Source organism: Saccostrea cucullata, unplaced genomic scaffold (genome assembly GCF_032062105.1).
Source record: "Saccostrea cucullata isolate Sc308-1 unplaced genomic scaffold, CSIRO_AGI_Scuc_v1 ctg92, whole genome shotgun sequence".
NCBI lineage: Eukaryota > Metazoa > Mollusca > Bivalvia > Ostreida > Ostreidae > Saccostrea > Saccostrea cuccullata.
The window spans coordinates 45,619-63,550 of NW_026928448.1; the positions used below are offsets into that span (position 1 = coordinate 45,619).

At 31.9% G+C, this 17,932-nt stretch overlaps 1 pseudogene; it reads left to right on the top strand.

Moving 5' to 3' along the window:
- Positions 1-310: 310 nt before the first annotated feature.
- On the top strand, positions 311-11,393 carry LOC134277596 (galactoside alpha-(1,2)-fucosyltransferase 2-like; annotated as a pseudogene).
- The last annotated feature ends 6,539 nt before the right edge of the window (positions 11,394-17,932 follow it).

Consider the following 17,932-nt stretch of genomic DNA (forward strand, 5'->3'; position numbering starts at 1 on the left):
ATTTTAAATCAATTTTGTAAAATGAACTAAAAAGAGTATTTCACTAAAAAGTAGGTCAAAAAATAAAATTCCTTGTCACCAAAATAACTGTTGAATAGGAAATGCGATCAAGATTTCCCGACCTCTCAAATACAAAGAAATCTAGATAACATTGACAAGCATAGCATGAAAGATTGCAAATAGAAATTGGGTTCTTGTGCATTTATTGATTTTGGCCACGTGTTACAGAAAAGGGCATAAAAATCCTTGGTTTCCATGCATACTTTATTTGTTTTTTACATTCGAGGATGTAAGCCTTTTAGAATAAGATATCAATTTTGTGATGTAGTGATCTGATCGAAAGGCATATAGTAAGACCCTGATATTGGATTAATGGAAACCTGTACAGGAATACCTGGATGTTCTTTTGGTGTAGATTCTTTTAATGTCTGAAGAATTTCATCATTTTCAAAGTAAGTTACATACGTATGAAGTGATTAATTTGTTCAATTATTTAGGGGATATACTACAAATTCTTTAGAAAACTTAAATTAAGCTTACTTCTATGAAGTGTGTTAAGGATTGAAAATACTGTGACAAAATCTGAATGAAAGATTTTATTTATATATCCTTTATGAGAGAAATATAGAAGATATCTATATTGTGTGATTTGATATTGGCTTTATCCAACGAGTTGAAATGGTGTCTATATTCATGAGGCTTGCAGAGCGAATTTACACCATTTCAACGAGTTGGATAAAGCCAATATAAAATCATACAATTATAGATGTTCTATTTATCTCATACGACTTTCGTTTTAACAAAATTTTGAGACTTCCCCTGCAAAACTACATGAATGATTGCTAATTCAAATTGATGACGTATAATTTGATGACATAGCACCGCTGATGTTGACATGCCTCGAAAGATAGTAGATCGTGTTTAAAATATTGCATTCTTGTTATCTGCGTCTTTGAAAACATTATGTGACAACTGATGGAGCTTTACATAAAACAAACTTCTGACTGAAAGTTGTAAGGACCAAGGGATAGTGAAAATTAACTCTTTGTACGATGGCAGTACACTTTTCACGTGTTAGGTAAGGCTAGAGGCCTCAGGACTACTCGTAGATTAATTGTTAATCCATGATAAGTTACACCTACATTACTAGGTAGGCATACATAGTATAATATAAGAAGGCATTATTGAAGATGTTAAAAGAATATTATAACAATAACTTAATTGCTAGGCTTTACTTTCTCCAAAAATGATTTAAAGGGGGATGGGGTGGGGTGAGGGGGTGTGGGTAACATCTGTCATCAAGTAGCCAATACAGGTTCCTTAATAAAATACGACACGTCTTTGACATATACGAGTCTTTTTCTTGCTTTTAACGATATTATCGCTCTTTATCATTCATTTTTTCACAAATAAAAGTTGCAATAAAATAAATTCTTGAAGCGAGGGATCGTGTCAAAACCGAAAGTGTTATTGATAAAGCATCTACCCGTGGATAAAGCATAAGTTTATCTAATGGGCTGTATCCCCAACACGTATGAGATAAATGTATTTTCTCACGATTTTTGAAATGTTTTATTGATTGGTAAAACATACTTTCAAAAATGTTAATATTTAATTTATTTTCTTATAGTTTATCAGAGATGAAAATAAGATAGATTTATCGTTATAACTTCATTTCAAACTGAAGACTGTAACATGAAAAAATATTTTAATGCTTTATTGAGCTACGTTTTGGGAACACTTCAAGTTGAGTCTGTCAAATTATTGCATTTATTTTGTCAATAAAATATCAAATTAACGTCCAAAAACCTAAAACCTAAAACAAAGAGCCACTTTGTGCCTAATTGGCCCCTGAGAATTTCTGAAAAATCAAAACCGCTCTGTTTAAGTTGCAACTGCAGTATTTATCACTTGGAGTGTTAGTGACTACGTATCTATTAAAAATGACGTAATTTCCCCGCTAGTCAATACGTTATAAATCTGTGTCATTTTCCTCATATCCAGTAAATTCCTTTAGAAATGGCCTAAAGTTTAAGTATTTTTCCATATTTCATATAGAGCACAACCTCTGATCCAAAATTTGCAAATACATAATGAAAGATCTGTTTCTGGAGATCAAAAAGCATGTTTTATTTTTCAATTCTTTGCTGGAGGTAGTCAAATACGCATGCTTTCTGCAAATTTCAAGAACATTGCAATTTCTCAAAGCCTGTTTTCCGATACCTCGATTCCCAAAAAGAAGTTTTATTATTGGAAATGAAAGCACTAAGTGTCTACTTTATTTTGATGTATGAAACAGGAAAGAGGGTGATGGATAATTTATTGATATATAAGTACAGGGCCATTTTATGCATAAAGTTAACCTGGCTCTTTGTTTAAGTAATAGTTATATGTTATTCTTATATAAAATATACAGGGATATTTGTCCAAATCATTTAAAATTGTATAAGTTTTTTCTGTCTAAATATCGACTTGCTACGAAGGATATCTTTAAAGAAAATGCCTCCAAAAAGCACCCCTTCTTGAAAAACAGACGAACACATTTGCTCTTAGATAGAGTGATTACATCAAGTATTAAAGCCCTGAAGAATTGGATAAATTGAAAAGTTTTATACCTTTGATATTAAAGTAGTGGATTTATGAGGAATCCACCCGTGTTATCATTTTCAAGTTTAATTTCCGTCCAGAAGCCTAAGAGGCCTTTTAAAATCAATCGGTTCATTTTTTATCTAAAATTCTGAAATTAAACCTGAAGAAGTGTTGACAACTAACTCTTCGGCTGAAACTGCGCTTCTTTGATCTCTCTTCAAACCAAGAACTACAACGACGTATACGTGTCATTTTTGGCAAGAAAAAATAAATAGTTTGTACAATTTACAAACTCGTTTGTATGATAATGAATTTCGTTTAATATACAGTTTAGAAAATCGTTTTTACGAATTAATGGTGATCAAAAAATTCGCGAACTATCTCTATATTTACAAAACCACAATTCAGATTAGAAACAAATTTGGTACACACATAGCCATGGACAAGTTCTATAAAAAGCATATGCTGAATAAAGGTTTGCTCCTTGTTTGTGACGTCACAGTGTGAAAATGACGTCACTATATAGGTCACTTGTGACAAAAAATGGTCTCAGTCGTACTCGTTCAACAAACGACTGTAAAATTTATGGTATATCTTAAAAATCCCTTTGAAATAGCGTATAATAATTTGTGCACAGTTTATAAAGACAAATGACTTCCTATAAATTTAATCAATGATTGGATTGATCTTTTTATTGAAGGAATATAGATGGTTAAAAATGATACTTGTTATGTTGCTCTGTGGAAGCTAGTCTGAAAAGAGATGTGTTTTAATTAAGCAATTTGCTATGAAAGACCTCCAATTTACACTTTGAAAAATAGTTGAATATTTCTACAATAGTATAATTATTAAATACCTAAGATACAGTTTACTTTAGATTTTAAACATATTAGATATGATAAAAAGGGGGCACCAATTCTCTATCCACCTTGAATAGAAGTCTCTCCCGAGACAGAAGATTTGGGTTTTGATGGTCGCCATGTTTATTTTTGGAAAGGATATTCTTATCCACCCATTCTGCTGCCGAGATTTGACCATTTCTGATAAATGAACTGTTCTTGTTATAAAAATTAACTTACTTGGAAAGAAATATAAAACTCAGAAAAATCTTTAAGCTGTTGTGACAGAACGCTACGGAAGGGGTCATGTGACCGCCTATATCACGTGATTCGTGCATGAACAGAACGGTGGCATCTGTGCATTAAAATCGGAGAGGGCTAATTTAAAATGTAATCAACAATGAAACCAAATATTGTTTCTTTTATGGAAGTTAATCAGTTAGTTCGCAAACTTTTTGATCACCCCTCGTACAATTCAGAAATGCACTTAAAGGAATTAAAGTTCGTTTGAAGGAATTAGAAATTCGTTTGAATGATTTTTAAAAACCGTTTGAATTACTTAGAAAATTTTTAATCGAACCGGAAATAGCAAGAAATGGCTTACTTTTGCAATAATCAACAAAGATTTGGAGGATTTAATAATTGGAGACGTCATTTCATTTCTCTCTCTCTCTCTTTCTCTCTCTCTCTTTAAATAAAAGTTACTTCCGTTCAAACATGACGGAAGACCTACTCGTTGCTTTGCAATGAGCTTTGCTCTAGTTTATCTTTTTTATTGTTTGTTTGCATTACTTCCTTTTTTTTTTTTTTTTTTTGGTTGCTTTTTTTAAAAAAAAATGTTTTAAATGTGTTGCCATTTTCAACATTTGCAGATTTGTGCCTCAACGAAAATACACGCAAACATAACCTATATCACCAAACTTAACGAAAAAGTGAAAAAACACAAGAAGTCATTAAATAATTAATAGGCATAAATATGCCAAAAAAATTGAGAATTTCAAAATCATTTAATTTTTTTTAAATTGTAGAAACAAATTTCCAAATCGTTTAAACAATTTTAAAAATCTTACAAACGAATTTCTAAAATAGTCCAAACAATTCTAGAACTCTTTCAAACAAATTTCTAAATTGTACATACCATTTCATTTATATGTTATGCAAAATTAAAATGGCGCTTTAACGCTGTGTTAAAGACCCGTTTTGCAACAAATGAAAGAAAATGAAGATAGCAAACACCCGATATTTGAAGTAATAAAAATTTGCTTCAATACATGCAAAAGTTTAAATAATCCAGTCATGGTTGCAATGGCATTTTCGGAGATATTTAAAAACTAATCCCGTAGTCCTCACCGCAATATGCTTTTCCTGCATTAAGTGGAGAAAACAAACAGTGATAATGTTAATAATATTACCAATATAAGTTGTGAGCAAAATGAACAAGGACCTAAGAAAATTAGAGGTGGGACCAGGTGCCAAGGATGAGTGAGTATCCCCTGTCGACCGGTCACGTCCACCCTCTTATCCTTTCATGATCGGGTAAAGAAAATCCCTCTAAGCCAAAATTGTAACCCAACAATTATACTAAAGAAAACAGTCATTTTTTTTAATTTTGAGGCTTTTCGGATTATTGCAATTAAATTTACATGTATCACAGCCAAACCATTTGCATTGCTCTCTTTTGACATTTGTAGAATTGAAGAATGTTTAGAAGACACAGATATTGCCTGTTAGTATTTTGCTGCGTTGTTATTCTTCTGTGGATTTTCAATTTCCATAGCACATATGATTTTCTTTCACACCGTTTCGAAAATTCCCCGAAGCTTGATGACAACACAACAAAATCCATACATAAATATCTAGATGTTCTTCTGGAATAGAAAATATATTTTGAGGAATCGTATATTTACAGCAGTAAGTAATATATTCATTCAATCATATAAGGGTTATAATTCTTCTACTCCTTTGCAATTGCCAAACAATCCCAAACTACAGAATTTCTAGATAATCCACAAACCCTCCTGAAGTTTCAAGATCTAAGAATTGAATTTTACGCTTACTACCCCCCCCCCCCCACCCACCCCCACCCCCCAAAAAAAGAGAACACAATCGGTCATAACACTCATTTCAGTCATGATAAATAAGATATACTAGTACTGATAATAAAAAAGTAGAACTTTGGAAAAAAAATTGATTTGTAAATGATACATACTAGGTTTGTCATAAATTTTATTTTGTAATATATATAATTAAAATTTCAATCAAAAATGTTACTGCGTATTGAACAGCCCTTGTAATAAAATAAAAGACAAAACATTTATACCCTATAATCATAACATCATGAGAATTGTGCTTAAAGTCAGACTAACATTACAATCAAATTGCTTTCTGTATCGTTTGTTTCAACTATTAGAAGTCAATAAAAAGCAGGGGGTCCTCATATTTGACTTTTTTGTTTTGATTTCGAAGCCTAATTAAAAGAGTCTGCATGAGTCTTAATGATGCATAACGCGTTCGGGTCTACATAGATGTAAAAAAGTAGGTAGCAAGTCTGTAGTTGTTGTTATTTATTGTTAAGGCTTATGGCTAGGGTTGACGTCTAAGGGTTGGGTAAGAGTTATGGTTAGAGTTATAACCTTGTTAAATTAGAGTTATAACCGTTTTAGGGTTAGGGTAAGGTATAGGTCTCGGATAAGACTTATTGTTAGGGTTAATTCTATTTGAATTAGGATAAGACTTATGGTTAGGGTTAATTCTATTTGGAATAGGATAAGACTTATGATTAACCGTCTAAGGGTTGGATAAGAGTTATGGTGAGAGTTAAGGTTAGGGTAAGGTATAGGTTTAGGATGAGATTTAAGGTAAGGGTTAACTCTATTTGGGTTAGGATAAGACTTATGGTTAGGGTTAACTCTATTTGGGTTAGGATAAGACTTATGGTTAGGGTTAACTTTATTTGGGTTAGGATAAGACTTATGGTTAGGGTTAACTTTATTTGGGTTAGGATAAGACTTATGGTTAGGGTTAACTTTATTTGGGTTCGGATAAGACTTATGGTTAACCGTCTTAGGGTTGGATAAGAGTTACGGTGAGAGTTAGGGTTAGGGTAAGGTATAGGTTTAGGATATGAATTATGTTCAGGGTTACTTCTATTTGGGTTAGGATAAGACTTATTGTTAGGGTTAACTTTATTTGGGTTAGAATAAGACTTATAGTTAGGGTTAATTCTATTTGGATTAGGATAAGACTAATGGTTAGGGTTAACTTTATTTGGGTTAGAATAAGACTTATAGTTAGGGTTAACTTTATTTGGGTTAGAATAAGTCTTATAGTTAGGGTTAAGTCTATTTGGATTAGGATAAGACTTATTGTTAGGGTTAACTTTATTTGGGTTAGGATAAGACTTATTGTTAGGGTTAACTGTATTTGGGTTAGGATAGGACTTATTGTTAGGGTTAACTTTATTTGGGTTAGGATAAGACTTATTGTTAGGGTTAACTGTATTTGGGTTAGGATAAGACTTATTGTTAGGGTTAACTCTATTTGGGTTAGGATAAGACTTATGGTTAACCGTCTTAGGGTTGGGTAAGGGTTACGGTTAGAGTTAGGGTTAGGGTAAGGTATAGGTTTAGGATAAGACTTATGGTTAGGGTTAACTCTATTTGGATTAGGATAAGACTTATAGTTAGGGTTAACTCTATTTGGATTAGGATAAGACTTATGGTTAAACGTCTTAGGGTTGAGTAAGAGTTTGGGTTAGAGTTATAACCTTGTTAGAGTTAGGGTAAGGTATAGGTTTAGGATAAGACGTATTATTAGGGTTAAATCTATTTGAGTTAGTTTTAGACTGATGAGTATGGTGAACCGTCTACTTTTAGGCTAAGAGTTAGGGTTAGGGTAAGACTTATAATTAAGATTAACCATGTTTGGGATAGAATGGGACATAGGGTTTGAATTAACCGAAGGTAAGGACAATATTTAGGGTTAGGATCATCCCTGCACGGTATAATAAGAGACATAAATTGAATCAATTTAGCGCGCATTATATTTTGCATCTGAAAAACTCTGTTTTTCAGTAAACGATTTTACCAAGGACAACCCCAGTACATGAACATGTAACATCAATGACAGAAAAAAATAGTTTGTACTCTTCAAGTATATCTAGATGTAAATGTATAGAGTACTTTGCTTTTAATGTTTTTTTTTACGTTTAAATGTGTATTTGTTGAGTTATGTCAGTGGTTAAACTAAATTTTAATCATTGGTGCTACAGCTGAGTCATTGGAATAGGCAACCTAAGACTTTTTATTGTCTATTATATAACTTGATAGTTCCCAATTTATTTTTTACGAACGTAAAATGTGTGAATTTGATTTAGTTACCCACAACTGTACCTTCACTGCATATTTGAGCATGTGGCTCATGTCAAAGTCAAATCTGATAGAAAACTTAATATCTATGACTGGATATTAATACTCAGCATGTTTGAATATTTCTCATATTTTCTAGCTTAATGTGCATTATTCTCTTTTTTTTCTTTTCACTGTACTTAAGTCTTTTAGAAGCCGACAAAAATGATGAAAAAGTAAGTTTTTGCTTTTTTCACGAGAAAAAAAAATTCTTACGAGATATAGTTTTTCTACTCTTTCCATATGAAACATTAAACTACCTTTGATATTGATACATAAACAAATGAATTAGCGAGTCCAAATATTTATTACTATTATTTGGTAGATTTTAAGAAATGAAGAAGCGGTGGTTTCGCCAATACTCGTATATTGACAATCAATTTCACATTTTATCATAAAGAGTGCGACTGCAATACTTTATGATATATAAATTTGTATGATTTGTAACTGATCAAGTCAAACGCTGTTACCTTTTAGTATGTTTAGGGCTGTTATGGATTTGCGATGCTTATTCATATATTTCTATCAAAAATCGGCGAATAAACATCAAGGTTGAAAATGATGACTATAAATGCAATAATTTAGGGTATTAACCTTGCATTTGCAACGCTTTAATGAACCATCTATATATTTCATTAACGGTTCTTTGGAGCCAAAGTCAGAAACATCTGGAAAAATTTTCCTGTGTTCTCGAAAAATTATTATTACAGACTTTGTACATCTATACTTATAAATTAACAAATATTGCAAATAAACTCTGGAACAGCTGCACAAGAGTTCTACTTAAGCCTGTAGGTATACACTAGGTATTAGGTGATGTCCGTAAAGTATATTCAGATTTCACTCGCGAAGTAATTATCGTAACTTTAATTGAAAGAAAGTCTATTTTCGTTTTCGATTTACAGCTTCGAAATAGCACAGAGGCGATTAAAGTGGTGGTGGATCTAAGTGACTGGCATTTAAAAAAAAACTGACAACAAGCAAGAGCTTATTTATTTCATAAAACGTCATTAATGAATTATTCAATCAAAACTTGATTTAAGTGATATAAAAGAAATAAGATGTGGTCATTGATTAAAAATCAAAATGTGCAAATCCATTCCGTTTATGTCCAATCTCGCTATTTGTTGAAAGTTCTAGAAAGTCATATGGCATCGAACCCGATGTTTAAAAGAAAATCGAGACGATTGTTAATCATGAATGGGCATGGAAATAAATGTAAAGAAATTGGTTACTCAATGAGTGTGTGAATATATCTTAGTAAGTTGTGATATTTTTAAAAATAAGTAAATGTCGATTAATGGCCATGGTTATTGATTTAGAAATAAAATGGTACAGTTTGATTTTTAAATAATTTATTTAAATGCTTTTAAAAATGCGTTGCTTAATGAATACATTTCAGTTGATATTGTACATAGTCTTTTATTTTAAAAACATTTATACCTTTTAGGCCTGAATGTACAATTGGGATGAAAACTGAGTTTTTTCAATATTTTACAATGCTTCAAATTTACATGCATTCTCTTATCCGTGATGTAAATTGAAACAGATCATCTGAAGTATAATAAGCAATAATATAGCTCAAAATGTATTTAAAATACATTTAAAGAGAAAATGCCAATGAGCACCTGTAGTACATGATGTATAACATAGTACAACAGAATAAAGTTGCTTTATAGCATGTAAGAAGAAGAGGCCTTTAATGAAATAGATATTTGTAGAAGTAAAAAAAATAACCCAAAATATTAGGAAATGTATTTCTTATAGTTATCTATTTCTGTTCCTCAACTAATTGTGGGACTTTAAAGTATTTCGTCATGCTATATTCCTGTGTAATAAACTGTCAATAGAAGCTGATAGTTTTTGGAAAAGTTCTGTTAGCAGTAAACAAAAAATGAATTTCCCCCGCGCCTGCGCAGGATTTCAGCTAGTTTTTTTTCAGAATTAACGCACATGTTTTAATTGCAGGTTAAATTCTGAGACAGACGTCAGTATGGGGAGATTTTACAAAAAAAGTAAGAATTATTGAAAGATCAAGGTCTACCTATTTCAAAACAATTATAATGAGTAATTCTCATTTAGACTGAGTAGCAGTTAGTGTACTTATACTGTGAAATATGACTGATATAATTACTTAAATTTTTCTCAAGCAACAGCAAAATCAAAACTGTATGCATGTGAAAATGGTATAATGATAATCATTGACCTTTATGTAATCAAAAAATAAGAAATAATTATGTCTTTTCTAGGATATGTACCCCTTGTGATATTATGGACCGTGTATCTCTACTTTATTTATCACATATATAACTCGAAAATGTGGCAATTACATATGAAGTTTGGACGAGCTTCTCATTTAATCCCAATCGTGAAAAGAGAGCTATTTATCTATAACAACTCCACTGATATTGTATGTGTTAATTTCAAAGGACGACTTGGAAATCTCATGGTTCAATATGTGTTCTTATACGTAATGGCAAAGATTAAAAAGCTATACCCTATAGTCCCTGATAACTCTGAACTATTTCAATTATTTAACATACAAAATACAACATTTACTGCAATAAAACAACCTAAAATTACGTGCTAGATGATTTTATCTTTGCAGGGAGTAGGGGATCAGGTGAATGTTTGCAATTAATGACATTATTCCAGGTTGTGTGCAAAGATTTTGGGGTTCCTTTAGCAGTAGATAAAACACAAGGAAAAATTGCCACTACACAAGGAAAGATGGGGGCTGTCATATGACGAGAAGCTGCTCAGTGTTCCTCCTACCAAAGGAGTGAGATTTGATGGCTACTTTCAGTCATGGAAATACTGGATAAAATATGAAGAGGAAATTCGGGATATTCTAACGTTCAAAGAACCAATACGGAAAAAAGCTAATACACAAATGAGAGATATCCTAAATCAAATGAATTTTGTTTTAAATAAGGATAACATTATAGTTAGCATTCATATCCGGAGGGGTGATTATGCAACAGAGGAGCATTATGAATACGGCAAACTTACACCAAATGAAACCTACTATAAAAATGCCATGAACTATTTCAAAACAAGACACCAAAACGTACTGTTTATTGTTGGTTCTAATGATATTAAGTGGTCTAAAAGGGCTCTAGCAAATGAAACAAATGTTTACTACTCAACAGGGAATTCGCCAGCAGAAGACATGGCTTTGCTTTCTCTTGCTAATCATACCATCATGTCAGTTGGAACTTTTGGCTGGTGGATTGGATGGATGGCGCGAGGAACCAGTATATTTTATAAGAACATCTTCAGACCCGGATCTGGTTTTGCCAAAGAGTTCCGAAATAATTCCATTGATGATTTTATTTATCCTGGGTGGACTCCAATGGAATAAAATAAACATATCATTATGTGAATTAATAAGGATAGGGTCATGATGCAATGATCCAAGCATTTGGGATCAATTTATATCTATATATGTCATAGTTGCAATATCTTATTCACCAACTTCCATTCCATTGTATATATATTTTAACTAGGTACATGTATTAATTGTCTTACAATTAGATTGACGTATATTTAACTTTTATTAAAACATGATTGTGACGTAAATCTTATGTTTGTGTTCTCCATTCTATAGCTTAGTGTTGAGCTAACTCCCCTAAGAATTCATTAAGTCACCTGTAAGTGTCCATTCTTTTTGGAAAACTGTCAATTCTTTTTAAGAATGGATAGTTTTTTTCAAAAATAATAGACATTTAAAACAAACAGAATAGAGTGTTACAGGTAAACCTTGGCATGTGCTCAAGAGGGAAATAAAAACAAATACATTAAATACCATTTAATCGTACATGTAATAACAAAAAAAAAAAAAGCTTGGAGATTAAATTAATCCAGAACACAGTGTCTGCATCGGATCAGTTCGATTTTACACATTTAAATCCATGAATAATGCACATTATTTTAATGCTCAAAACGTGAATTTAAATGACGCAATTTCACATTTTATTGAGACTTTGGACGCATCATTCCTGCGAGAAGAATCCATTTTAAGCCTAAAGCTTGAAGTCGGCTAATATTAAATCAATTACTCAGAAAACAGTTTGCACCATGAAAACTACACTGTTGCAGTGAATATTTCGGTAGAAAATAATTAAGATTGAAACATTTCCAGATTTTATTATGTTCCCCAAACGAAGTTGGGGAACATATTGTTTTTACTCTGTTTCTTATTATTATTATTATTATTATTATTATTCTTCTTCCTGGGTACTTTTTTGTCCGGGAATGATCTCGTAAACTATACATCCGACTAAGGTGAAATGTTTTTAGGGTCAGTAGACATGTTATGTAGATTTGCGGAACGAAGGTCATTTTGCGCGCACGTGCTTGCAAGAGCGTGCACGTGCAACATGTGTAATGACCGATTTAATTGATATAGGCGTAACTTTTTTAATTTTTGATGAAATGCTTTGAAACTTATAATATAAGGATATATTAGTAGCATAGACAATATGACATGGTCAAAATACCAAGATCTCACGCGCATGCACGTGCGCTTTGCTCTGATTGGCTGAAACTAAAGTCTCAATATCTTTCTTGTTTATTGACGAAATCCTTTGAAATTTTGAAAATAGCCATGCATTAGGATATCCTACAACATGATATATAGCAATTATCATGAAAATACGTGCATGCACGTGCGCTGCAATCTGATTGGCTTAAACTTTAAATAGCTATAACTCCCTTGATTTTCAACCAAACAGGATGGGATTTGGAACATAGATAGATATACTGGACTACTACAAGAAAATATGGTCACCATGCACATGCATACACGTGCATGTACGTGCGCTGCAATCTGATTGGCTGAAACTTTAAACAGCTATAACTCCCTTGGTTTTCAACCAAACGGGGTGGGATTTAGAACATAGATAGATGTAACGGACATCTACAAGAAGGTATGGTCACCATGCTCATGTATGCACGTGCATGCATGTGAAATGAGCAAAATCAAAAAAACAATTGAATGAGCGTATCTTTTTAATACTTTTGGATTACATACTTTAATATTAAGTATATTAAAATATATAGATTGTGTAGACAAGATTATATGGTCATTACGCACATGCATTCACATGCGCACGCGTGCAATGCTAAAATTTGAATGAACTTTGTACACTTCTGGGTAAACGTTTTTAAGTCTCAAATGCATCGAGTTTGTCTTATTTAATGAAGCTTACACGGAATATGGCACCAAAAGGGAGTTTGGGAGCGTTTGGGGAACATCTGTAACGGTCCCCGTTACAATTAGCACTAGTTTGAAATACATTTTTAGCTTGGCTGATGGCTATCCAACACTCGGAACACAATTTGCATTTCACCATTACACTGCTGCAATTTATATATCCTCAAAAACTGATTTAAAATGAAAAAAAATCCGGTTTGAATTCGAAATATCTGTATTTGTTGTCGAAGTTTTGAGGAGTTCATAGTTTGGATATTTTCTTGTACGCTTACTATCCTCTGTTTCCAGGTCAAAATATCACTGCATGTTTTGTGCATCTTTTGGTTTCAATTCGATTTCAATTCTTTCCTATATTCTCTCCATCGAATGGTAACAAGTTTGCCTTTTCAATGCTGAATATAAACTGATTTTGATGAGTTGCATTCTTATATTAATACTACAATCCCCCGAAATCCACCTTTAACTGTCCATTCTTTAGACAAAAACCTTTTGTTATCGCATATGAAAACACAATGGCTATTCAACAAATTGCTGTGCACCACAAGCTTACCTACAACTGTCCATTTTGTAAACAATGGATTTATTGTACGTGTGCTACCTGTTTTGCACATTTATTTTTAAATCTCAGAACAAAGAGAATCATGTTTTAAGCAGGAGAAAGGCCTCAAACTGTCCATTCTGTGAGAGAAAGAACGAATCTTGGGCCCACGGCCCTCGATTAGTTCTTTCTCTCACAGAATGGTCAGTTTGAGGCCTTTCTCCTTTACATAACAATTTTCATTGAATGTTAATAATCTCTCGTAAATGAACATTTATACATTATAAGACGATAAATATTTTACCCGGTATGGCTATGTATATCACAGTGTGCAGAAAAATAAGTTACCTTGAGTAAGCCAGTTATATTTGGGTTATGAATTTCTTGAAATCGAATTGCTAATAATTAAAATTATGAATAGGACAAAAGTGACTCTACGTATTTTGTTTTTAATTTTATTATACACACTTTTTTCACCTTAAGATGTTTCACTTGCAGAATTTCATTTTTGAACAAACTTCGATTCTTTTTATATGCTTTGTCAGTCAAATACTAAATGGCATTTTTGTACTCGTTGTTAAGCCATTATAGAACATGACGGGTGTGACCGGTCGGCAGGGGATACTAACTTCATGGTACCTGATCCCATTTCTGATGTTTTACAGGTCCGTTTCTCGTTCCATGCTAAAGTCAACATTCTTAGTTCGAATAGTTCCTGCTATTTAATCGTAAACTTGGGCATTATATTTCTCATTTTAACCCAAAAACAAAACCAAACAAGCTTAACAAGAATCAAAATGTTGAGTCTTTTACCAAATATTAAAATGTACATGTAGGACCTCGTACTAAATAAGCGGTGCAAATATTATGGCTGCTCCCTTACTAACATTCGTCGTCAGTATCGTCATGAACGCTTTGAGATATCCTTTTTATCAAAATAATTTCATTCTTCTATACGTCTATAGTACGTGTGAGTTCACCCCGCTACTAATAAAGAATTATCCCCTTTCAGGTCAAAGAATGGAATGAGTTGCTTGAATATTTTCTATTTAAGTTTGAATTACATTCAGTAATACATTGAAAGCATTTTTCTTGACATTATTAGAAAAAAAATAATATTGTAATTGAAAGACTTTAGACCTCCATGACGGATATTCTTGAAAAAGGGCGGCAGAATATACAATTATTTGTAGCTGTACGTCGGTGGGTGTATCAAATACACGAATATACTGTACATGTAGAATCAAACTGAATCAATAAATACATCAAAAACAACAGACTAATTAAAATTTAGATTCAAATACATTTATTATCTTACAGGTATTAGTCAACATGTACAAACCAATTTTAACAAAGTTTCAAATTCAATTCATTTTTCGAAAAAAAAATTGTAATTGACATGATATACATACATTGTATGTATTCGAATGTTTGCATAATGAAATTCGAGTAAGTTGTATCCTTTCCTGTGAAAAGAAAAAGAAATAAATTTTAAGTACAGGTCTGTGTAAAAAGTATTTGAAATAGGCTTGTAGGTGATATACACATGTATAAAGTTCTCGAACTTTGATTTTCCACCATACTTTTCTCTTACAATATGAACCATGTTTGTTAAATGTAAGAAATGCTTTAGCGCATGGTTACAATGGGGACATGGGATTAGAACTTTTTTCTAGCAACCACAAAATAATTTAAAGCTTGGACATACCAACAAATCTCTTATCGTTCAGCTCGGAAATAAATATGAACACTCTTTTAAATCGGAAGCCGCCATGATTAAATTTTTTATTACATTTCAGTCGTGACACCTATTTTTTAATGACTTTAGTAGTTAATTGCGCTTATACTACGACTGCCATGAACCTCGTATGCCTCGAAGGAAAGCATTGTTATGAAACGTCGCGTGGAGCTATTTTTAGCACGCACTGGGGCACGTGGAGAAGTAAACAAAAATTGGTGAAAAATGCAATATCTAGAAAAAAAATTGAACGTTTAGAAAAAAGGGACACTAGTCCAAATGTTCCTTTGTGTGTTAAGGTCAAGATCTAGTATATGGAAGGTGCCTACAGATTTTTCAAATTTAAGAAGTCAATTCCTTTAATGATGCTTTATAACATTAGCTTGGTCAAAATAGGTGTTTCGGGGCATAATTTGTAGAAAAACAAGATGAAAAACCATATTTTAATCTGTCATTTTCAATGAAAAATTAAGAAAACCAGTATTGGAAATGGGAGTTTTTTCCATATCAGACAAAGAAAATGTGTCCAGATTGCCTACAGTTTTTCTGAAAATGGTTATTTGTATGTTCTTAGTCTCTACTTTAAAATAATGTAAAATTTAAGATAGGTATCAGGACTACTTTTCATGTGATTTCAAACTGAATTCCATGAAAATGCTTTATTTTCTACACATTTCTATTAGAGCCTTAAAGTACGGGAAAAAGAAAGTTGAAAGTGATTATGACGTCATAATGGATTTAGCTCTGAAAAGTTATTCCAGAGTCATTTACTAGATCTGGACCTTAACTTAAAGAAATAATACCCATTCATCAGTTTTAGTCATATTTAAATAAACATTTCATACAACAGGCAACAATGTAAAATTCTAGAATTATTAATTTCTGAATGATATTGTCATGGTTACTGTATCAACAAATTTTCTTTAAATTCTTTCAGAAGGTTACTACAGTTTTGGGCAAATTTTGGAACATTAATGAAGTAAGATACAGGATAAATCATTTTCAATTCTAATTATCACTATTATTATTATTTGTATTATTATTATTTATTTTATCATCATTATTATAATTATTATTATTAAACTGTTTGTTATTCCATTGTTTTGTGTTGCAGTGGTTAAGTTTGAAAATTATAAAACCAATCATTGATTAATGAAGATTAGGAAGTCTTACTCTAACACGCATTCGTGTTTTCGGTCACATTTTGCCTCCGTGGTTAAATTTTCGAGTGTGGAGAACCCTGAGTGACACTGTGTTTTCAGATGAGTTTTTAAAGACTTGTTATTTTTTGTGCAGCCTATCTAAATAAATTGAACTCAAGGTGTACATTACTCGGTATATCCTCGAATCGGTGCGGTGGTCTTATTTCTAGACATCGATATTTTTACTCCAGAATCATAATAAAGTACGACTGAAACATACTAGTATACCGGTATTATATACCTTTATGTTTATGGCCTGTAAATTCTTCATATTCGTTTTCCTCTTTATTTGGTTGCAATCTCTCATACATTGCACTTGAAATTAAGAAAAGGTGCTTGTTTAACTCAGGGTATCGGATTTTTTTTCCAATTTTAATTTTATAACAACGATTTAAAAAAAGTATGGAATACGCACATTGGGTTTTCCTTATCTCCTAAAATCAAACAAAATTTTTATTTTAAAGAAGGCACTGATAAATTTTCATTACCTGACATTTCAATATATTCTTTGAAACATTGTCTTTCTTACGGTCTTCCATTCGCAAAACTTCGTAACTGCTTTCTTGAATCTGGTCGACATGCTTGACTTCTTCATAACTGATGAAATTGATACTAATGTATGACCTATTCCTGTTATCATGGTATATTTTTAAATATTAGGACACCCTTTTAAAGTGATATATAATAGATATAAATTTGCATTACACAGAAAAATCAAGTAATCCAGCCATATCAATGAGAATTAAGTACACTCAAAGTTATTTTTCTAAACAGTTTTTTTTAATAAATATATATCAGTTTATACTTACCTTTCATTTGTTTGTAGACCTAAATTTCAAACTTACAACGTTGAAAAAGAAACATAAGAAAAGGCAGCCTGATTAAAATCAAACTTCACTAGCTCCTTTTTATTTTGTTTGTCGCCCTTCACACGACAAACCAAATAAAAAGGAGATAGTGAAGGTTTGATTTTAATAAGACTGAAGAAAAGGATTATTAAACATCAATTTCGTGAAGTCAGCTTTAATTTGAGTATGAATAAATGAATATAACAATATATAAAAAGTTACTTAATACAAGAATTTAATCATAAACACCTGCTATTTTTTCTTCTACATTCTGGCTCTAAAAAAGAATAGATAAAAAACTGAGAATAAAACTATGTTGTCATTTTTATGCTTGCGTGTAAAAAAAACATAACATAAAGTTTAACAGAAATCCATACATCTTTCTTAATTCTTGAAAACTCTCCCCTGTATATTGTCGATCTCTCAGTGTCATTTTTCAATTTATCCGCTTATTTGTATTTATTTATTTGAATTAAAATGTAATAATTGCAAAAAGCCCGTTCTCCCATCAAATCTCCTAATCATACATAATCTCAGAGCTTGAAATAGGTAGT